Raw genomic sequence first — 25,011 nt, forward strand, 5'->3', positions numbered from 1 at the left:
AGACAGCCCTATCTAATGACATTATACATGGCTTTGATACATGTGTGTAGTTGTTCAGTGATTGGCTACACCCTGGAACACAATGTGTACATGGACACAACATTGCTGTGCATGTATTATCTGCTCTGCAATGTCATGTGCACCATCACTCAATGGTATACATACCATGGCTGCATGTGCTATCTGTGTGACACATAGATTGCCATGTCTGATGACAGTGTCTGTGTCCATATCACATAATAGTGGGTACAGGTGTAGCAAATGCATGCAATGTACAGATATGGGATGAGTGGTGCATGTAGACGTGAAGAAATCCCAATGCACGACATGGACATTGCACAGTGGTTATGGTGTGTGTGGGACATATTGCAGATATGTTGTTGCCAGCCATGACATGGCATGCTACACGACTACAACATTAAACACCACACATCCCCAATGTGTGTCATGTGACTGATACACCCAATAGCATTCCAGGACATATATGTGACTGTACAGATAGTGACTGTTGTACAAAATGTGTATACTAGCATATGTAAGCACACACACAACATGCTATGCATGGTGTGTATAGGTGCATATGTTTGCACACACAGAACAATGAGGTGCATAGCAAAGACTGCTATGTGTAGTACTGTGGTCACTGTAACTGAATGGCGTGTAGTACCATGTGCCATCATCATCATCATGCATCTTGTGGTCACTCATGGCTACTACTTTGTGACAGACCACTGCCTAGCATGCTGTACCTGAACTGCAGTGCCGTGGATACATTCACTATTACACGGCCACTTTGTACATGGGTGTATGAGGTGCCCAGTAGGGAGCATTGCATAACATGACTGTGTTATGCGTTGAAGAGTGTTGCACAGCCCCCTGAGGTACATCATGTGTGTGTGGATGACATGTGGGATACTGATGTGTGACCTTACAGCCGGTGTGTGGTTATGCCATATGTAGCATGACTTTGTGTATTGCATGTGATAAATGTCTTATGTTGTGTACAGGTGTTGCAACTATGCCTATCCAATGTGCAGTACGGGGTTGACACAACTGTGTGTCATGCTCTGTGTATTGCATGTCATTGAGGCAGCTACTGACATTACTGAGCTGTGCAACGTCTCACAGCAAACATGCACGGCATGCATTATGCGTAGGTGTGTTACGTGTACATGGCCTACACCTCACCTATGACATGCATATTTCATTATCAACATTGCAGGTATAACACACTCACCAACATGAATTGGCTGCCCTGCCGTCACACCAGAGGGACCTACGAGAATATGAGAGGGTTCATCAGTGGCCACAACTGTGGAATTGCTACAGTGGGTATACTAAACTGCAGTACAACAACAATCAACAGTCACAGTTGTAGGGATATTATACTAACTATCCGTATTGCACAACAGTAGGCAGCGGAACTGGTAAACACACAGTACACATCTCACGTACACATAATCTAACAATACAGTTAACTGTAGTCTACAGATAGGGCATATTACCTGCTTGCTCCAGGTCGATGTGCTGGGTGGCTCTGGCCTCCATTACAACACATGTCAGAGGTTGCTGTAGCTGTTGTCTAGGAGCCACCATGCTTAAGAGCAGCTCCTCTGCTCTGGTGAGGGGGGATGAATGACCACCCCACCACCTGTGGCAAGCTGCTGTCTTTGGATATCAGACGCACGCCGCTGGACTTGTCTAATTAAATCACTGCAGTGATGGCGTACCTGTTCATATGTCCGGTTATGCATGCCTATGTCATTTACCCGACTAACAAGTTCCTGCCACAGTGCAGTCTGCTCCTGCTGGTGCTGGCTGCTTCTGGAGAAGAGCATAGAGTACTGCTGCAAAAGGCTGTTGACTATCACCTCTTCCTTTTCCGCTGTGTAAGCTGGGTTGCATTGGTGGGCCATCTGGCTGAAAAAGATGTGAACAATATGTGTGAGAGTGTCCTGTGGCACACTTTACACCTTTACCCACAGATATCACTTTACTGACATATATACCATCCTATTGTCTGTCAGTGGTTACACACGTTCAATAACACTTATTGGTTCTCAGGCCACAACTAACTAACACTGCCTGGCAGACTCTATATATCACACCACTATACAACAGTACCCGACACACTGTTTGTGACACATTGCACAACCTCAAGACAGGGGTGTATATAACACCAATGCACGAACAGAGATGTCATCCATTGCAATGGATGTAAAGTACAGGTACAGTATTACCAATCAAACACCCTAGTCATTGATGCCATAGCCCTGCCTAACAGATGTGTCCAGTTGTTACTATAGGTGGCATACTGCTGTAACAGACTACATATGTTGCTGGATACACATGTTAATCCTGTAACACACATATGATTGCAGCCATTGTACAGGCATAATCACACACACATCAGGCAAACATACAATGCACCACTGTATGCCAACACAGATGAGCATTACCTGTGTACCATACGGTGCTGTGTGCCACTACTTACACACCCTTATGCCTGCAGTCTGTCCTCTGTGCAGACTATAGGAAACACACATGACAGTGTTTCCAAGCAATGTGAATGCACACCATACTGTGCTGTTTAGCCCTACAGCTTCAGGTAGTACTACAGTTCATATTGGTGATGGATTCACCAGCAGTACCACTCACTAAGCATACATGTATTGCTTTAGCCTACAATGAGACACCCCATTTGTCAATGGAGAACTACATCACATCATATGCCGTACTATTATGTCTGCCTAACAGTACATTACACATCAGTTGCTGTCCTCACAGCTAGGATAGGCACTTCCATGTCATATACAACATCACACTAAGCTATCACACATTTACAGACCTTGCACACATTCAGCGTTACATTTATTCAACCTCACATAGCAGCTATTGCATTAAGTACATGTGTGAGTGCATAGTATCATAGGTAGGTAGTATGCTATTGGCCCTAGGGCCTACGGCAGCCTAGCCATATGCTACCCTGGCCTTTGACACACATGTACTTTGATTTCACTTGCCCCTGCCAACCTGAACCACCGAGGTGTTTCCCGGGGTGTATTAACAATCTCCCACACAATCATCAGGGGTATTTATAACAACTGCTAAGGAGGAGCCTTGTTTGCTATTGCTATGTGGTCTATTCCGGTGTATGGCATATGTCTGAGATGGGAACCTATCCCTCCAGCATGTGCTGTTTAGGGAGCTGACAAGGTTTAGGGCCCTAGATCGTGTAACCCCGAGGGATTGTGATATGTTGCCATGGTGGGTGTCACACAGCTATGGGTGTGACATACCTCTATATGTCCGGCAGAGGTCACCTCTGTGTGGTCAGTATGCAATACAGTGTAGTTGTGGTTTTGTGAGTCAGTCTGCATAGGGCATCTGTTTGCAGACAGTATTACCCTTTGGGAGGTCTGTCTGTGGCCTGTTCACCTGGTGTAGTTGTCATGTGAAGTACATACCACACAGGGCATTGTGATGAGTAGAGGGGAACTCTACCCTATACTTCCATAGATGACACACCTGTTGTCATGACACATACCACACAGATAGACTACAGGTGTAGTGTGGCACTGTCTTCATCAAAGAGGAGGCTACTGTCCACCTGTGTCCCATGTTCCCTTATCACACCTTCACTGTTAGGTAGATCTCTGCCTATGTATTAGTTAATGGGTACATTGTTTTGGGAAGGTGGAATGGCACTGCAGTATCAACACTTGTCTACAGTCCATGCCTTGTTCACCACACACCTGTTGTGGTACATATGACCCCGTGTCTCTCTCACTCTATATGTATATATATATATATATATATATATATATATCTATATATATATATAGATATATATATATATATATATATTTATATATTATATATATGCATATCTATGCACATACATGTACATATCCATTGCTGTACACATGGCTGTACATATAGGCACATGTACAGTCCACCTTTCATGGTGGGGATCTCACTTATGCGACAGTTGTGGGATGTACAGGTATGTGATTACATTGCACAGTGTTGTGCAGAATGCATGTGGGTGTCCTCAGCCCTTGTAGCATTAGCAGGCCTCACTGTCTGTAACACATCAGATCTTCCAAATCTGTCCCACAGCATTTAACGACCACGTGACATATACCAACACTACCATAGCTGGCCTTAGGCATAGGCCTACTGGGCAGCCACCTAGGGCGCCGCTCTAGTAGGGGTACTTTTCTACTATTTATGTGGACACAAGGATGAGGGCACCAGGAAGTGTGGTAGGGGGCACCATGCGGCCCTTTTGCCTAGGGCACCAGTTGACCTAAGGCCACTCCTGAGCACTGCATGCTGTCTTCTAGGCCACACACTATGAACTACATGGATATATGCACATATCAACATTCACTGACAGATAGCTGTCCACCCTTCACTAACAGTTGCAGTATGTCCCTTGCCCTATGCACATGTGCAGATACAGATAGATACATACTACTGCCACACATGGATGATTTGCAGTGTGTAGAGTACTCTTCGGGAACATCTACAACATGCCAACACATACATTTGAGTTACATACCTTACCTTTGTATTTCCGTGCTCCGTGTGTTACGGTTTTGTATTTTTTTTATTGCTGGTTTATTTTGGGTTTTTGCCCTCTATTTAACCTTTGGTCTCTGTTTCTCCCTCTCTTCTGTCTCTGTCTCAGTCTGTTTCCGTGCCTCTCTCTCTCTCACTTTCTATCTCACAACACCTGCAATGATATAATTGCATGTGTGGACTGCAGGTACAGCCTGCTTTTCTAGGTATCTGCACTTGTGCATGTGACAGCCTCTGCACCAACTGCTGCCCACCATTCAGTAATTGCATGCAGCCTGCTGTTTGGTGATTGCATTACTCACTGTGACTGCAGCCCACTGCTATAAAATGCTAGGTTAGGTAGGCATAGCACTTTCAGATTTCAAAGGTGGGGCCCATTCTTGTTTGCTCTGGACACCGTTGTGTCAGTCTGAAGGTTGGTATATGTCTCTTATCTGATGCTAGGGTTGTAGCCAGTTATATGCATGTTGTACTCATACCTGCATGTTGCTGCTTCCAGTACACACATCACAGTGTAGACATGTATGCACCCCTCCAAATGCTAACACAGGATACATGGGAGTATGTACTTTTTTCTCACTTACACAATTAACTGCTATACAAATGTGGTTATTGCACTGTATTCCTGTGGCCAGTATTTATCCTGGTCTGATACTGTGTGGTGTTTGTAAGGTGCTACTGTAACATTATTCCCTGCTAGGATGGCTGGTTCTCCTTCCACAGTCATGTCATGCAATTCCACAATAACTGCTGGCAAAGACCCACAGAAAAGGGTTTGTGTTATACCATTCCTAATTTCCATTTATATTCCCTCATTGTAATGCATGATATATTTATTTCAGAACCAAGTTATTTGTATATCTGCTGTGGCTTAGTGGTAATTCATGCAGTCTGTTGTGTCAATGGTCTGGGGTTCGAGTCTGGCAGATGTTTTTTATTTTGCTGCTCAGCAGAACAAGGGCCCTGCCATAGAGTGACTAAGGCACTTTTAAGTAGTAGTAAGCGGGTTTGCGTGACACTTAGCGATGCTTAGCTAAGCACACACATGAGCACACTCGCTTAATCCCGCTTAATACTGCTTAAAAGTGCTTACTCCCGCTAACCCCCGCACTGATTTCTTTGAAAGAAAAGAAAATGGGGAGATAGAAAAGTGATGAAAAAGGGGGCACAGAGAGGGAAAGACAGTAGGAAAACAAGCTCGGGATGTGCAGGATGGGTGTAGGGAAGGTCCATAGCTGCCTATTTCTTTACCAGCAACAGCTGTGCATATGTTGAAAATTTGGAGTGAAATTTGAAACCTTCCACCCCTGAGAGAGGGGTGAGGACAACATAGTTTGTTGTACTGCCAATTAGAATTATCAGTGTACATGTCCAATGGGAAGCTATGTATGGAGTGTAATTTCTTTTCGGGTACAGATTGCCCTTTTTGGTTTTTTTTTTGTTTTTTTCAGGGGAGAGTGGAAAGTGAGGTAGAGGAAGTAGGTATATTTTGGGGAGGTAGGTTGTGTAGGTAAACAGACAAGACAAACAAGACACATACAGGGGCAGAGTATGACACATGGGGTGGATAAACACAATTGATGAGGATGGATGTTTGGAAATCGCAAGCCCATGAGCCCACAGATGGTAACAGTGGGACTGAAATCCCCACCCCTGGGCAGTCACCACTAGACCTTCACAGACCCGAGGGTCACTGTGCTGGGGGCTGAGTAGGAGGGGCAGGCTCACTCGTGAGTCGCACCACTCTCGCCTTGAGCTGGCGTAGGGGATCAGCGACTAAATGCTTGATCTCCCTATGCACCACAAACCGGACCCTTTGGAGGGTAACAGGAGGCCCTTCTCAACCAATGCTTGCAGGGGGGGCAAGCCCCATCCCCTGCAGCATCTCCATCCGAAGGTGGCACAGGACCTACGGAGGAGGGTGGCCCTGGCTGGGCACTAGACCTGCTGGTGCCAGGTGCAACTGCCAGCTGAGGTGGTACAGGTGGGTCTGCTGGGACCGGCCTTCCCATATGTTCTGTGATTAGGTGTGTTTAATTACAACATAGACAACAGCATCCCAAGTTAGTGCAGTAATATTCCCATTAACCCAACACACCAGGGTTACAACAGTTGAACAGCAAGCATAACACATGCATGTATTGAATGACAGTGGACATTCCAACAGCATGCAGGGAAGATTGGTGGCAACAGGCCACCAAGATTGTGGTGTTTTAACAGGGGACATGCGTCAAAGTAAGTGCAGATTTTATATAACAATAGGACATATGTCCCAACAAATGTTATGAGATTAGACATACCCATTGAGGTGTGGAATTGCATTGTTTATGCACATGGAGTAGGGTATAAAAAGAAACCTCCATTAACATCTTATTAGTACTTTAACTGTACACTACATTCCTATTGACTGCAGATGTATATCCCCTACATGTATTCTTACACTAGGCAACATGCATTTGATTGCGTTATGGGTTTTGCTGCTTCATGATATACCTGGCCTATATCTGACATGGTAACTGTCCAGGATGCAGATGTTACTGCTACATACTTGTATTAAATTGACTTGTTTATGTATCTGCACATCTGGATGTGTTCACATGGTTTTTTCACTTGTTTTCCACACAACCCTACTTTTCAGGTAACACACTAACATTTCTGGGGAACACCTTGACAGGCTACTCGTGTGCCAGATTTACCTATGCATGTCAGCCATTTCACAACTGTTTAGGACTGTTGCATACTTCACAGCTACTGGCACTTCCTTCATCCACTTTATATGGGACTGCACTACTGGGGGTTGTCAGCACTTACTACAACAGAGTAACATTTCTTCACTGCAAGGGTACAACAACATTTCTGAGTAACTGGCACATACACACTGCAAGTATTATACCTTTCTTATTTACATTAAATCTCTTTTCTACAGGCTCTCTCCTGTATTTGACATTGCACTGCATACAGTAGACCTATTCAGGAAATGTTATACCTTTATTGATAGGTTACAAGACTGTTTTTCAGGCTCACTCATGTTTTATCTATGACAGTGCATGCAGAGATAGTATTCCAGACATGTTTTTGCTTTATTCATGGGTTACTATACTCTATTCCTGGCTATCTGACTTATGATATGTAACAGTACATGCAGATTATTTATTCAGGGAATGAATGTTTTATACTTCACAGCTACTGCCACTTCCTTCATCCACTTCCTATGGGACTGCACAACTGTGGGTTGACAGCACCTAATACAACAGTACTATTTATTATTGCAAGGGAACAACAGCATTTCAAAGTAAGTGACACAGACACACTCCGAGTTTTATACCTTTATTAATTACATTGAACAATCTTTTCTACAGGCTCTCTCCTTTACTTGTTATTACAGTGCATACAGAAGACATATTAAGGACATATTATACCTTTCTTGATAGGTTACAACACTTTTTCAGGCCTGCTCACTTATATGTTATAACAATACATACAGGGATAGTATTCCAGAATTATTTTAGCTTGATTGGTGGGTTAGTACACTCATTTTCTGGCTCACTGACATTTGTTATACAACAGTACATGCACAGGATTTAATCAAGACATTTTATTGCTGTATTATTAGGGCTTAAACACTTTTCTCATGCTCACTCACATATATCATAACAATACATGCAGAATATTTACTAACCTGCCTGGTGGCACAGCCTTAGCAGCCTATCTGCATAGGCTTGCTGATTCATAGCGCAAGCACCTGCAGCTGTGGAGTAAATAAAGGGATATTGAGACATACCTATCCATTATTTAGACTATATTAGCTTATCTTACATACTGCATTCCATGGCTACCTACTTAGTAGTGGGGCATCCCGCATTTGACAGGCCTCCTGGATCCACTGGTTCAGAAGGTCCTGCTTCCACCTCTTCAGATCTGCATGGTGGTGACGGACCTGCTCACCAGTCCGAGGGACGCCTGTGGCACTGGTGAGTTCATGAGCCAACCGGTTCCAAGCATCCACCTTATACTATGTTCCTTGGAACTGGCCCTGCAGGAGTCGAGTCTCATGCCGATGGACTAGGAGACAAACCATATATCTTGACTCCTCGATGCCCCAGCGTTGCGCTCAAAAGCGTGTACCCTCTCCAGCACCAGACATTCTAACTGCAGACGGGAGCTACAATCAGTTATGGCGAGTATTCCCGCCTATGTGGCTTAAATATGCCGCATTTCCCCGCACTTTTCTGTGACTGGCCATTTTTGAATATTCTCGGCTGACTGCAGACATGCTTAGCAATGGTTAATCAAACATTTATTACTATATATATGTTAACAGTGGATGCTTATCCTAAGCTGTCGTGGCTTAGTGGTTCAGTACTTTTATTATGGTGCACAGTGTCCTGGGTTCAAACCTTATCATTGCTTTTTATTTTACTACTATCCAGACAGGTTAGGGGGTGTGGCTGTGTTTAAGCGACTTTGCTCTACGTTGCTCCACGTTGCCCGACGTTGCGCTGGTTGGCGCGGCGCACACCTCCGTGAAAACCAATTGCACTGGGCAAAGCGCTATTTAGCTTTGGGCAACTATTTTGCACTGGGTAAAGTGCGATTTAGCTATGGGCAACTACATTGCACTGGGTAAAGCACAAGTTAGCTATGGGCAACTATATTGCGCTGGGTGAAGTGCTGCTTAACTGCGGGCAATTTTATATTGGGATCCTTTCAAATATTTATTTTATTCACTGATACATTGGCCATTTCACTGCTTTTTAGTTATGTTTAAACATATATGTTGGGTGTTATTCCATATACTGATTTAAAAAATAAATACGAAAAGGAGTGGTGGGACTCGAACGGTGAATACCTCTTCTTTGTGCGAACACTCTACCATTACGCTATTGCTATTTGGTGTGATTTGCATAAACATTCTTTCTTATGCTTTTTCATGTGAGAATTACTAACTGTAGCTAAGCAATGGGCACACACGTGCACACACGTGCAAATATGGGCAGCTATTTTGGGTATTTAAAAAAAAATTATGGTTATGCGTTTTAGATGTGTGATGGGGGTTTACAATATTAGGCAGTGAGGTGTTGGGTGCAGGGACATTTGAGCGGACTCGCTCTTGTTTATTTCCTTTTATTTTAAACACTTGCAGGGGCGAGGACATTTAGACTGCTCAGCAGTCGGACACGCCCCCTGCTTTCTTACATGGTCCGTGTAGGACTTATGGTTGGGTCAGCATGCCCTCATGCATATTCATGGCATGCTGATGTCATACCATTCAACTGCAGCCTCCGAGTAAGACTTATTAAGTCTTACACACAGGATTCGTGAATCCGGGGGAATGTTTTTTACATTTGCCAACCTACTAAGTGAATTTGTCTGAGGACACTTTTCAGCCAAGACCTGGGCCAGGAAGGCAAACAATCACATCATATATACATATTATATATGTATATATATATATATATATATATATATATATATATATATATATATATATATATATATATAAAACTCACTTGACGGAAAATGAAATTACTTGGACTGAAAACTCATTTCTTTGAAACTCATTTCGTTGAAAGTTATAAATGGCCTTTTCCCCTCTGTAGAGTGACCATGGAGTTAGTATATAAAGTAAGGGGGGGGGGGCACAGCCCTCCACATTGAGGGTTGTGGGGGGGCATAGTCCCCACATATTATAAACATTTTAAACTATACACAGTGATACTTAAAAGTGCAACAAATAACTGTTTCCAAAAGATAATATATAACCAAGATATGTGGGGGGCTTCAACCCCTGTGGCCCCCACACTCCCCCTTACATTATATACTAATTCCAGGGTCACACTACAGTGGGGAAAAGGCCATTAATAACTTTCAACAAAATGAGTTTCAGTCAAGTGAGTTTTCAGTGAAGTGAGCTTTGAGTGAAGTGGTCCTAGTAATTTCATTTTCAATCAAGTGAGTTTTCAATCAACCGTAGTAGATCCAGATATATATATATATATATATATATATATATATATATATATATATATATATATATATATATATATATATATATATATATAAAACATACTATGCAAAAGTAATCCCTATTTTTGTATGGGATTGTCCTGCCTCCAGAAGAGAATGGTATTGGCTCTCTTGCCAAGATTTATACATGACAGAACATCCTCATCAAACATGATCATCCTGAAAAAATATATAATAATAAAGTAATGAGCCATTTCTGCTTGATAGTTTTATCTGGTCATTATATATGTGTACATATAACAGGACCACAGTCAGGCTGTTTAATGCAGAGGATAAGGGAAATGAGCTGCTAGTAGTCTTCTTCCTATATCCTTGGGTTTAATCCTTTCAGTCACCATTTGTCTGATATGTGGCTTTGACCAGTCACTTAATCAGGGAACACATGTGGGTTGGCCATGAGAAAAGGCACTTGTGCTTAGTGGGTTCATCTAGTTAATATATATATGTACATATATATATATATATATATATATATATATATACATACACTATATACTCTGTTGATATAAAAAATGAGACCACAATAAATCATTTTAAAATTTTTCCTACCTTTAATGTGACCAATCATTTTGAAATGATTTATTGTGGTCTCATTTTTTTATATCACAAAAACCTGGCATTTTAACAGGGGTGTGTACTTTTTATATCCAGTGTACATACACACACACACACACACACACACACACACACACACACACACACACACACACACACACACACACACACACGCACACACACACACGCACACACACACACACACACACACACACATATATATATATATATATATATATATATATATATATCAACCACTTCTAAATGTGCTATTTTCAGCTGTTGGCAATGTTGTGCATGTTCCATGGCATGCCAGGACCCAATCAACCACTTGGCAGCTACAAAGCGGTAAATAGCGTAGCCAGGCAGGAATGCGGCAGAATAATGACTGTGTCTTCAAATACTGAACTGTAATTTAGACATTTTAATTAACAAACTCATATTAAGTATCAAGTGCTTTACATAAATAAGTTACACTCAATGTTAAAAGATCTTGCATGACATACTCATTTATATAGTATTCAAGAGTACGTTATCACACATATAAAAAAAGTGTGTGTGTGTGTGTGTGTGTGTGTGTGTGTGTGTGTGTGTGTGTGTGTGTGTGTGTGTGCGTGTGTGTATGTGTGTGTGTGTCTCTGTGTATATGTGTGTGTGTGTGTGTGTGTGTGTGTGTGTGTGTGTGTGTGTGTGTGTGTGTGTGTGTGAGTGTGTGCGCATGTCTGTGTGTCCTTGTGTGTACGTATTTGTGCATCACATCTCTATGTACTTATATGTGTCTATTTTTTGCCATGAGATAGAGCTTTATTAGTGTCTTTCTTTGCATTACAGCATAATTCACTTGATGCAGTGTATATTTGCTAAGAAACTTTTGTTAGCAAACTATAAGTTCTTTGTCCTTTATTTTTAGTCATCCTTTGTCACTTATTGTTGTTCCATTTGACAATCACAACTAAGTAAAAAATCAAAATGTGTTCACCTAACTCTGCAGATTGAAAACAGTTTTTTCTGCAGAACATTGAGCTCTGCACAAGTTCCTCACACCACCAACTTATACATACAAACTCCTTGTTTGCACAACATTGAGAAGGAAACAATTTCCCCAAAACATGACAAAACAATCTTGAATATTTACTATTTTAACTCACAAGAAGCAACTGATGTTCAAAGAAAAAAATTGTGCTGAAACAGAAAACAGTTATGGCTACACGAGGTATCATACTGACTTCCACATGAGAAGAACATATTAGACTTTATAAATTGATACTCTCACAGCAAGTGACACACAAACTGAGACAGTATCATTTGCTCAAGTAAAGTTCATTTACAGTGCAAGATCTAAAATAAAGTATACTTTCAAAAAAATATGAAAACAGAAACACTTTTTTTGTCTTACATTCCTTTTTTTTTTTTTGTCACAGAACAGCGATCTTTTTCCCTGGGAAAATATTCGCTGTTCTGTGTTTTCAGTTTTGTTGGGTTTCGGACTTTAGGGTTCGCTATTACAACAATCAAACTTTTGTTAGTTCGACGTTGCAATATAGACCCCTTTCAGTTAGCATCCCCCTAACAGTTACTACTCTTGGTATTGAAAAAACCCTCTCTGAGACAGGCAAATGGCTTTACCCTTTGGGCTAGAAGCCTTGCTTCTGACAGCGCTGCAGCAGGTGATTCAAATTAAGCTCCATTACAATTCGCTACACTGTTAATGTGTGGTCTGTATATACTGCTATGAAGTTCATACCATTCTATACCGGTGTGTGCACACCACCATAAAACTGCATCATTGCCATCTTATCTAGCCACTGTGCCACAGCTAGAAGGTGCATTCATGTGCATGATACTATGTTTAATCTGCTTTAAGGTTGTATGAGATGTAAGCATTGCTTCTGGTGTGAAAATCATACCCCACTGCCTTCAGAAGTAAAAGCAATGCAGACTCCAAATAAACAGAAAGCGGTGCTAGACACCCAACCTCAATTTAAGTACACTCTTATGACTAAGCCTCTTATAGGTTCGTAGATCAGTAATTAGTAGATTAGTAATTAGCCCATGTGAGAATCAAATCCTGCACTCATTTGTGTTGTCTGTAAGGAAAACACCTTAACATTTATGCCATCCTCCTACCCATCACAGTGTAGAGTAAAAAATGTCTGAATTCTTTAAGGGTTAAAGTTTTTCTTCTTTGATTTATTTGATGGCTAGAAAAGGACAGATCATAATTAATCAATGAAAGGGAGAAAGAAAATAGTAAACATTTAATATAAATTAACTTCTTTCCAGTAATAGTTACGTATGGTTGGAGAGTAATGGTTTAGATTACAATTGTAATTTCATTTATGTCTCTGTGAATGTTATGCAATATCTTTAACAAAGATTAAACACTTTTGTTAAATTAGGTTTGAGAAAACTGGCCACATTTGAGCAGACCTTTTCCATTCTGAGCACACAGCAAAGCATAATTTCAAATGCAAGACTCTCCAAGATATTTCAGGCATTTTCTCTTATAATATATATTATCTACAGAACACAAGATTGCTTGATCACTCTGTCAGCAAACACACACACATTTTTCAATCATTAAGTACCTTCTCAATTTTGTTGGGTTTACTTCTAATGAAGCATGTCTTCTCATCTTTATCTGGCAACTAAATGGAAGACTCACTGTACAAGTTAACCATCCTGTGATGAAAATCTTTTTTTTTTAAAGATGGTAAGATCACGTTAATCATTTCTGGTATGCACAATTACCTTTCTTATGTAAATGCATACCCCATGATTAAATTGGAAAAGATCTCATTATTAGAACTGCGTAAATCAGTCATTGTGGGAAATGTTACAGCTCCATAGACAAAAGTGATTACATCAGTCTGTGTATTATTACAAGGTGTTTTTGAAAAGCATTGCTATTCAGAATACTGACATTCAAACACTAAGGACAATGAAGCAGGAATATAAACAAATCCTTAAAGAGGTAGAAAGAGGTAATTCTCAGAAAAGTTACAATATGACAAAAAAAAAGCTTACTGAAATGAATGATTTTTCACACTGAGTGTTGTACACATTGGGCCCGATTCCAAAAGACTAGCTCACAGTGTAAGTGACCATGCACACTGACAACAGGCTAAGAGCAGGTCTTTTGGAATTTGGTCACCAGTGTAAGCCTGCTTATAGATAAGCCTTACAGAAGTAAGTCACTTAGACTGAGAGCAAGTCTTACAGAATCAGGACAGACTAGCACTAAGAGCAACTCTTTTGGAATCTGGCCTAGTATATAAGTGCGTGTTGGTAAATACATGGAGAAAGAGAAAGAGAAAGAGAGAGCACTGACTATGCACACACGCACTCTCACACATACATATATATTTATCTTTTGCAGATATTTTATGCACGCACACATCTGATGGGTGATGCATGAATTGTCTTGAAATGTATATTTAGGGAACTATGATTCATGAACTGAAATTTCCCAAAAGCAGCAGCACAAGATATTTCATGTATCACACTATCCAGATCTCCACATATTCCATGTGCTAATGTATTCCTCTTTTAATCTGTTTTTTCTAGTATTTATCAACAGACTTCATAGAACTACTTCATTTTCCCAAAGTATTGAATGAATAGGGCTTTAGGTACTTTGCTTGACTCATTATGAATTTTCTGTTTTGTGACTGATTTTCTGTTACAATTTCTACAGTTTTAATATTTTCTGTAATGTTGGCTTATTTTGTATGTACTCTGCTAATGTAGTTTATAGTTTTGTTATGCTTTTTATTTGTTTATAGGTTCATAAATTAGTACTAGGCTAACTGCCCCTATGGGCTATTTTAAGCCTAGCCAATTAACCCATGTGAGAATCAAACCCTGCAGTTTAGACTTTATATTTCAATCTAACAAGAAAAACAATTCCATTTTAATGGGATGATATAGGTTGTCAGTGTTTTTCTGGGGTTATGGTGAGTATTTTGCATGTGCAGCTGCAAAGTTTACTTTTTTCTTTACACTGAATTAAATGGAAAATGCAGTCCATGTATTACTTTATTTTTATCAAGTATAGTTTTTGGTTCAGGATAGCTGTTGTAGGTGGGCTGTTGTGTTCTGCGGGGTGTATATGTTCAGGTTTTGTGAATACATGCAGTGTTTACATGGATACTTAAGTTATTAGTTAGAAATGTAAATGCAGCATATGTCTGAGGGAATTTTTAGTAGTTCTGATGATCTGTCAAGGTGGTAAATAAACTTGCTTGCACATAAGACAGTAGAGAAAATTTTAATTACATATCGTGTATAGAAAAAAAATATTTACAAAGAATACCATAAACACGCCTTCACACTATATTTGAAGTACACCCTTAAGTATGTATGTGTGTATATACAGACACATATATAAACTTTCCACACTGGAAGTCTGCAAAAGGAAGACAAGAAAATTAAGTCAAGAAGCTTTTAGAAAACATATAGACTGTGCATGCATAATTATAATAAACTTTATAAAATAATTAAGAAACTCTTACTTAGTAGACTAAAAAAACAAGGCAAAATTATGGCTAAAAAGAACCTGCAAATACCTTTTCTTAGCAGTTTCATTCTCTTTAATGTTTCAGCAAGAGCATCTTCAGAACATTTTGTAAAACACATGCACGCCCCTTAAAAAGACATTCAAATAATCATGTGATAAAAACAACCAGTGCAAACTGTCTAAAAGTGGGGCTTGCCCTAAAATCATAATACTATTAGTTACTAGTCATTCATGCTCTAAATTGCATGCAGTTAAGTTTGGCTGAGCAGTATTACTTGTTAGCAATTGATTCATGACTAAAATACCATAAACAATCTCATCTTCAAATCCTTTGTCTTAGTAAAAAACACTTGATATTGATTGATTCATTTAAATCAGGCAGTTTATCAGCATTCAGCCTGATCTGCCAGACTGTCTCTTTACACTCTAGTAGTGCCTTGATGTTACCACTGAAATCCTCGACAGAAACAGAATCTAAAACAAAAAAAGAAAATTTCTTGAAATCTTTACATGCAACAGTGTGCTTAGCCAAAGCATTACTAAAATCTTTCTTCTTGATGGCTAACAAGTGTTTGTAGAGTCTTCTTTTTAAATGCCTAATAGTTTTGTCTATGTAAAAATAACTACATGGTTCACAAATAACTGCATACACCACATGGCTGGATGAAGAGTCATATCGCTCTGTAGCCATATAGTCACATCCAAAAGTTTAAAATGGACGAAAGAAGAGTTACAAATGTGACGGCATTGCTTACAGTGTCCACTGCGGGTAATGATCTTTTCTTTACTTCCAGCTTCTCATTCCTGTCATTTAATGTTTTAATGTTGACAGTTTTCTTGAAAGAAAACATAGGTCTATCACCTGTTTCTTTCACTAAATCATTGTTGCCCATGATAACTTTCTAATTTTCTTGTATGCACTGTTTAACAGCCCACATTTCTTGACATACGGGCAATGGGAAAGACAAAAAATATTTGCAACCTGTTCTACTTGCATCCATAAAGTGTGATTATGTAGTTGGTGTGTGAAAATCACTATAACGCTATATTAGATGTGTGACACCAAATCTTAATTTCTGTACCTCAAGTTCTATTTGTGCTAACCAATCTTCACTGTAACCTCTTTCTATAAATAACTTTTTGAGTAAAGTTGCTTCTTCAGCAAATACACCATTATCTGACATCAATCTACTCAACCGAATGAATTAAAATTTTATCATGTTCCTCTTCATGTGGTGTGGATGGAGACTGTCATGGTGCAAATATTGATTTGTAAAATTTTATTTTCTGAAAATTTTACTGACAAAATAACCAGTATGGACATCAACTGAAAACTAAATGTCTAAGTAATTCAGACACTCTCCAAACCCTCTTAGAGTAAATCATAGAAAAGTGGTGGTGTTGTTCAAATAGTTTACAAAACTACAAAATTCTTCTCTGCTTCCTTTCCACAAAAAAATCAAATCATCAATGAATCTTCTATAAAACAAAATCTTACCAGATAGTTTGTGTTTTTCCAAGAATTTTTGTTCCCAAGTGGGCATGACAATGTTGACAAAACCCAGGGCCCGACCCCCATTGCCACACCTGTCTTTTCCTTGAAATATTTCTTGCAAAAGCAGAAAAAATGTTGTCTAACACCAGTTCCATTAACTCACATATGGTATTGACTTTGTCACCATCAAAAATAGAGTTGTTGACTAAATATTCCCTCAAAAATCAATACCAGTTTCCTGGTTTATGAGTGTATACAAAGATGTGACATCTAGAGAGGCAAAATAGACTTAACCCCATTGATCTGCACCTGCTCCCTAAGCAATTATAGCAAGTGCCAAGAATCACAGAAATTGAATCTAGATTTTTGGACAATGGGATTCAACTGTTGATCCAACCAGATGGAAATGGTTTTAGTCATGGAAAAAGGTGCAGAGACTATTGGTGTTTTAAACCTAACTGATGAAATTCTGTCACCTGAACTAATTTTTGTTCTTAAAAAAGGTTTTAATTTTATCCTTAGCAATTCAGTTAATATTCCAAGACTTATTGTAGACTTCAAGTTGTAAGTTAGGAAACTCAGCTTGAGTTTTGTAATGGTACAGGTACACTGTATTGCAAGAGATGGAGAATTGTTGAGAAAGAAAAGCACTTTTAATCCTCCTTTACACAGTACTCTTCAAGTTTTCACCAGTCTTTGTGAAAGTGGCTTTAGGAATCAGTCCAAAGGCGAGACGTGAGAGACAAGTTGACTATACCAGAAAGAGAGGCTTTACAAGATTTTATCAGAAGGAAAGATTTGAGACTAATGAGTTCTTTATGCCATGCAATTTTATTGTTCTGGGTTTACTGGAACACCCGTTTATGCTGTTAAAACTAATGTTTAAATGTTCTGTTCATAACTAACCTATACACCTTGACAAACCTCAGCACCATAGCATGATTGGGTAGGCCGGCTCCAGTGGATCCACCTAACTCACCTCATTTGGCCATGGCACCAGGTCCCAGCATGTCTAGGACCCAACCTGGAGCTGCTCCTTCTTCTGGTCCTGCATCTTCCTCAGGTGGAACCACCTCAGGGTGCTCAGAGCCATCCAATGTGACTTGGATGAAAGACTCCGCCACATTGAGGGCAGACTGATGCACCTCGAGGGGCAGGCTGACCCTGGCACCAAGCTCCCCACACAGTCACCTTTGAGGCCATGAAGAGGCAGTGGTGACTGTCCATGGGTGGGGACCTCAGTCCCACTGTATCCATGTGGGGGCTCATGGGCCTCTGATTCCCAACCACCCTCCTTATCCAAGGTGTTTACCCCCTCATGTGTCATACACTGCCCCTGTCCACTGTTTTGTCTGTCTTGTCTGTCTGCAAAAGCAACCTCTCCTACCCAACTTACCTCCCCAAATGTACCTGCAACCCTTCCCCAACATCCCATTCTCGCCTTAAAAAAAGGGCATTTGTCCCCAAAAAACAATTTGTCTCCTACATAGCTCTCCATTTTGCACCCACGTAAACTGCCATGAATCAATCATCTCATCAATTAATCAACAAAGTTATGTCAGCCACACCCCTCTCTGTGGGGTGTGAGGCTCTAAATTCCAAAATTGTCCACATCGTGTACAGCTGTTGATGCCCAAGAAATGGAGAGCTATGGTCTTTTCCTACACATCCTGCACATCCCTAGTTGCCTTTCATATTATTTCCCCCTCTGCTCTCCCCCATTTCATCACTTTCCTATCACCCCTTTATTCTTTTCTTTTTTTGATAATAGCATGGGTTTAAGAGGGGATAAGTGCCACTTAGCATCGTGGCATGGTGCAAAAACTCACTTAAAACTGCTTTAATCACCTTATTATATTCAGACACTGTTCTGCACATCAATAAAACAACCAGCCCTGCCAAGTCTCAAACCCAGGACCTCTGAACTATAGCTCTATCAACACACCACTTGGCCAACGCAGCTGTAGGAAGCTTCTGGCATTTTTGTAAATATATCATGCAGTACAGTGATGTAAAATTAGGAAAAAATACACCCCTGCCAAGTATTGAACCTAGAACCCTCTAATATGCAATTCAGAGCAATATATCACTAGGCCAACTCAACTCTGGAAAGCTGTTTCTGTTTTTGTAAACATATCATGCAGTATAGTGATGTAACATTAGGGAAAAAAATACAACCCTGCCAAATATTTAAACCAGGACCTCTGAACTGCAGTTCAGTGCAATACACTACTAGGACAGCTCAACTCTGGAGAATTGCTGGTATTTTTACAAAGATATCCTGATTACCACTGACACTACTTCTGCACCTGATGTGATAAATGACAGTGTACCTGGGCCTGTGATGCAGAGATTGAACCAGTACACAGCCAAAGACATGTTGATGGATTGACAGGAGGCCTACAATATCAGCTACAGCTGACAACTGTACAGACTGTTGCAGAATATCCACAGTTGTGTCAACTACCTATGGCATGGTTGTCATCAAACCTATTCTGTGTGCTCAAGTACTGGCAAGGTAGTGCAGAATGATTTTACAAAAGCATGCCACACAGGTCAGTATCACACATCATAGCCATCCAAACACACATGTTCTTGCCAATCCTGTGTAACATATTGCCTGCAAGCACATATGTCTTGCAAATACACCTCCCATAATCATGGCTCAGTATTTCTAGCCTTTACATTCCTGGCATGTCTGACATCTGGACACCCACAGTTCAGGTCCAGAGTACAGTCTGTTGCATGACAACTACATGCTTGTTAATACAATCAAGAAATAACTAAGCCCTGCAATGTCCAGTAGAACATACCACAGTCACTGCCACTCACAGTAGCATGTCAAAGGCCTGGAGGGTGGGACACGTCACAAATATAAGTACATGTCCTAAATGTCCCCTAAAACTTTCTGGATGGTACTACTACCTAACATATGTACCAGAGGCACATGCCTCACCTGGACTGTTATGGGTACCCTCACTCTGGCCATGCTGTGACCCAAGAGCTGACATTGCTCCCTCACTGAAATATATAGCTTGCTGTCCCACAGTCTCTTTCCAATCCCCAGTATGATTTCTGGCCAGAATGTAGCAACTGTGGCTGTCCATATGCAGCAGTATGTTCAGCTACCTGCTACAGACCTACCACACCTCCCAAAAACCTAGAACAGTGCATCCACACAACAACCATACATAAAGGGTTGGGGGATGTTCAGGTGACAGGAACATGTGTCACAGTTTCCCCCTACAAACATACACAGCTGACAGACCAGCATCAACTGCAGCAGCATGCACATTCAGATAAAAATGATGCATGACACTCCCATCTGTCTGTCTCCTTACTGACCCCAACACATATTTGTAAACAGTAAACTGCCACAGAATCAGAAAGTCTGTTAAGAATGGCCAAACATAACATGCAAAACTGTGGACATACCACATTAATCCAAACAGTGAACAGTAGTTCTACCTATCCTTTGTGATGCTGTAGCTCCCACAACTCAATAATGTCCTCCTCACAAGCTGGTAAAATGGGCAAGGCCTACATGAAGGCCTTAATTATAGAACTGTGTTCCCATGCCATTGGCTAACGGCAATGCAACCCAGCTTTTCTGCACACTATTAGCAAGTGTGAGTCACAGATTGGTGCACAGACAATCACCGGTTCACGAGCATTACCTACAAAAGGTAAACTCCTGCCTATGTTACAGAGGTCTGTGATTTAATTCATGAAGACAGACTGCAATTTCCAAGGAAAAATACCACTGGAATTCTGCTCACAAAGGAGTAAACACTATACCAGGTATGTCATACAGTTAGCCATGTAATGGAATGCAGATGTGGGGATGCAGTCATGGGAAATTGGAATGTCAATGTAGGTCTCAACAACATATCTTGAAATGACATGTTGCTGTTAGTCTGCTGTCCAGCAACTACAGTCTTGCCTTTTGGCTCTGTCTGCAGTGACATAGGCTGCAGCTTTGGCCCCTGAGTTCCTCCAGCAATTGTCAGCCCACATAGAAATGCTACTGGATTGTCTGTTGTACAACAGTGACAGTAACTACTGGTGGATACAGATGGCATATCACATCATTTAGTTTCATGAGCTCCTCTGAGTCAATGAATGTCATACAGGGTTAGTTCAAAGATTGTCCAGGTGTCCATGACTGCTCCCACCATATTCTGGCTAGGTCACTGTGTACTCCACACCTGTATTGCATTACCTGACAGCCATGGCTAGCATACCTGGTGATCCCCTGCAGCAGGACAGCAGGTTATAGGCAGTAGTAGTGGGGGGACACAGGATCCACCTCAGCAACAATGTGTACATATTATACAATGTAAGAAAATGAATACATTACCAGATATTAATGTACCTGGTTTCCACACATCCACATTTGTCTGGCATGGGATCCACATATATCAGGCAGATGTACACATTCCACAAACATCTGGGCACTGCAGATGCTGGACACCTATGAGGAGGAAGCCCTACACCACATATGCACTGCTCTCAGTTATTGTGTAGCACAGATGTTGCTGGAATGTCCAAATGCACTTATAGTACCACTCACGCAGCTCTTGGATGATGGCTGTATAACATGCTACTGTAATGTTGTCCATAGAGGGCACACCACAGTCAATGGCAGTGATGGGTGTGGGCACATAACAACACAGTCTGTCACATCACACAGGTCATAACTGGTATGCCTAGGACCATATGAGGTTACTAGGCTATGGGCCCTGAGCCCCCATATGCCTAGGCCACATGTTAGCTCATGTGTATGCAGAACAGCACCTGATGCCCCAGTCCAATAGGGACACAGGTGGTTCAAGGGTGTATATGCACTTAACCATCCAGTCTGCCTGCAAAGGTGTAAATAGCTACCCTGCCTGATGTGGACAGGGTGATCATTCCACAGCAGGTTGAGTGTGTGGGATACACATCTGAGCTGCCAAGAAGACCACTTGATGTCACACACCAGGTTGAAGGTATGTGTGTGTTTCTGTGTGTGTGTGTGTGTGTGTGTGTGTGTGTGTGTGTGTGTGTGTGTGTGTGTGTGTGTGTGTGTGTGTGTGTGTGTGTGTGTGCATTAATAGAGTGGAGCTTGAGTTGCACATGTGCAGTAGGGCCAACAATGTGGAGTCTGTGATTGCCTTGCATGTCAGACAGACATTACCTCTGATGAGTATGCATGTCACCGGTTAGAGGGTTGGGCTTATAGCTTATCTGTGTATAGTAGATGTTTGAGGCCCTGGTACTTTCTGGTGGGGAACCTCTGTGATGTCACCAGCTGCTGCATGTGCTGTGTAAGGTGAATGACAGACAGGACATTTTACACAATAATGGGCCTTATTGTACAGAATATAGGGATGTTAGGACCCCATGTCCCTGGATGACATACCCGTAGATATGAGGTGGCCCATGTAGAAGGTTTACCAAACAACAGAAGCAAGATGATGGTGAAATGTTATGCTGCCATCGACCTTTGTGCACAGATCCCCATGACAGTGTGCCTAGGATATTGTTAGTACTGTGATAATATGTGGGGACGTCACTCTCCACAAAGGGTTTGCCACTGCATGTCATGGTATCTGGGCTGAGGCCATGTTTCTGGCACCAGGCATGTATCTGCATGAGGCCCTCCTAGGCAGATGTCCACATCAGTAAGGAATCTGGTGACAGCACACAGCATGCAGTCATCTGAAGATATGGTTGGCCATAGGCCAATGACTGTGCCCAGCACCACAGACGTATACATCACACATAACAGAGGCCCAAACACAGAACAACAGGTTACCCCACTAGTTATGGGTCAATTACTTGGGGTGGAGTCCCCTTTGAGAACTAATTGGGTCTTGTTAATGTGCCAGTGTGCTACCCCCTATCGTAACATATGGTGTGATGCATACTTGGGAGCATATATCTATTATTTCCAGGTGTGTTAATGTGTCAAATACTTTGTCCAGGTCAAAGTAGGCAGTGTGCACTGTGACTCCCACCATCCATGGCTTTGGTGACTGTGTCAAAGAGGCCACCTAGTGTAGCAATCATGATCCCTTCCTTAACAAGGCCTAACTGTGCATGATAGAGTGTGTGGAGGCCACCAATGTCCTTGTAAATGGGGTTCACTATAAACTGTGCTATGGCCTTGCAGAACAGCTGAGTTAGGCTGATGGGTGTACAATGTGACAGATTGGTGGATGCACCACCTTAGTGTAAAGGGGTGACAGTGGTTGTCCTTCACTCGGCTGGGACAAAGGCATTAGTTAGGCCTCCTTTGAATACAGTGGCTTATGTTGTTGCAAGGTTATGTTTGGAGTCATGTACAATGCATCCTGTCATGTGATAGGCTCCCATGGCTGATGTATACCATGAGTTTCACATGGCAGTGGTGACCTGTTCCCTACATATAAGAGAAGGGAGCAGGTATTGTGGACATTGTATTGATGGAGGGACAGGGGGTGAATCCTAAACTGACTTTTTCAGGCATCAAGTATTCTATACCTACAGCACCATTATAGTGGTGTCCTTGACCACCAAAAGCGAGCAGATGTAGGTGCTACCTGTGATGATGCAGACATATGTGCAGAACAGGAGATGATTGTCTGTAGTGGATGTCAACAATGTTGGCTCTGGATTTCTGTGAAGGTTTCCATGAGTGATCCCATTTGCTTGTTCACACTGATGACACATTGCTTGTAAATGGCCATCTGCCACTAGTTTGTTCCAGACAGCAGTATGTCATCCCTGTTACAGACACCTGTGTATTGCAGATGTCCACCAGACATGTGTATGAATCCTTGCAGAGGATGATGTAGTCCTATCATGAATACCTGAGTTCATGCATCTATACAAATGCACATCTGGCACATGCGGATATTGGTGCCAGTCCCTACAGAGGGGTTTGGGGCTGTGAAGCTGTGTATACCACCCCCAGGAGGCTGTATTCCATGTTAGATGTGTATGCAAGTGTAATCCTAGCTAGATAGGTATTGTGGGAGATGGTGACTGCAAGCATAATTGCATTATGGTTGCATTGCAATGGAGGATGAGACTGTGGGGATGCTGCAGGGGTAACCTGTGTTGTGTAATATCCACTACAACACACCTTCACCTCATGTGGGGGTAGCCAGTAGCTGCACCAAGGTGTTTGTAATTCCACTGTTGATGGCTCTCTGGCTATTTGTGTGCTGGCATGGGTACATCATCCAGTGTATGTTTGGGTCATTCAAGTGACCCAGAATCAGGGTACAGAGTCATATCACAATGCAGTTGTGGATGGTCCATATAGGCAGGATGGGCTTCCTGGTCACATGTGGTGGTCAGTAGCTAGATATGATTTGAACAGGTGTGTTGCCAATGGTGAACTGCTCCTGTGGTGCTCCTGTGCATCCCACTGCCTGTACAGCATGGAGGTGTGTATGTGTCTCATATATATTGAAATCACATGACCCATGCCATTTCCACCCACACTTTGAGGTATGATTGTATGATAGGATGGTTGACAAGGTAAGGCTAGGGTGCTCTCTGCACCTTTGAACCATGTGTGTTTGACTGCACAGATGTCAGCATTTCCCAGGGTTAAGAATGATTGCATTGAGGGCAGAGTAATGTGTAGACACTTAGGTTGTAGCAGCATGGCCTTCAATGTGTGCAGCACTGACAGTTGTATGTCGGTACTGATAACCTCACCACTTTTCCTAATGAAGGCACTATGGGGGTGGTGAGAACCATTGCCAGATGTCCAAAGGCCAGTTGAGACAGATGGAAGCCATCTTTTCCACAGCATTGTGGTCTGTTAACCATATCAGATCTGGCTCACAGG

The sequence above is a fragment of the Protopterus annectens genome, chromosome 12.part0 (genome assembly GCF_019279795.1).
Source record: "Protopterus annectens isolate FY-2018-M chromosome 12.part0, PAN1.0, whole genome shotgun sequence".
Lineage (NCBI taxonomy): Eukaryota > Metazoa > Chordata > Ceratodontiformes > Protopteridae > Protopterus > Protopterus annectens.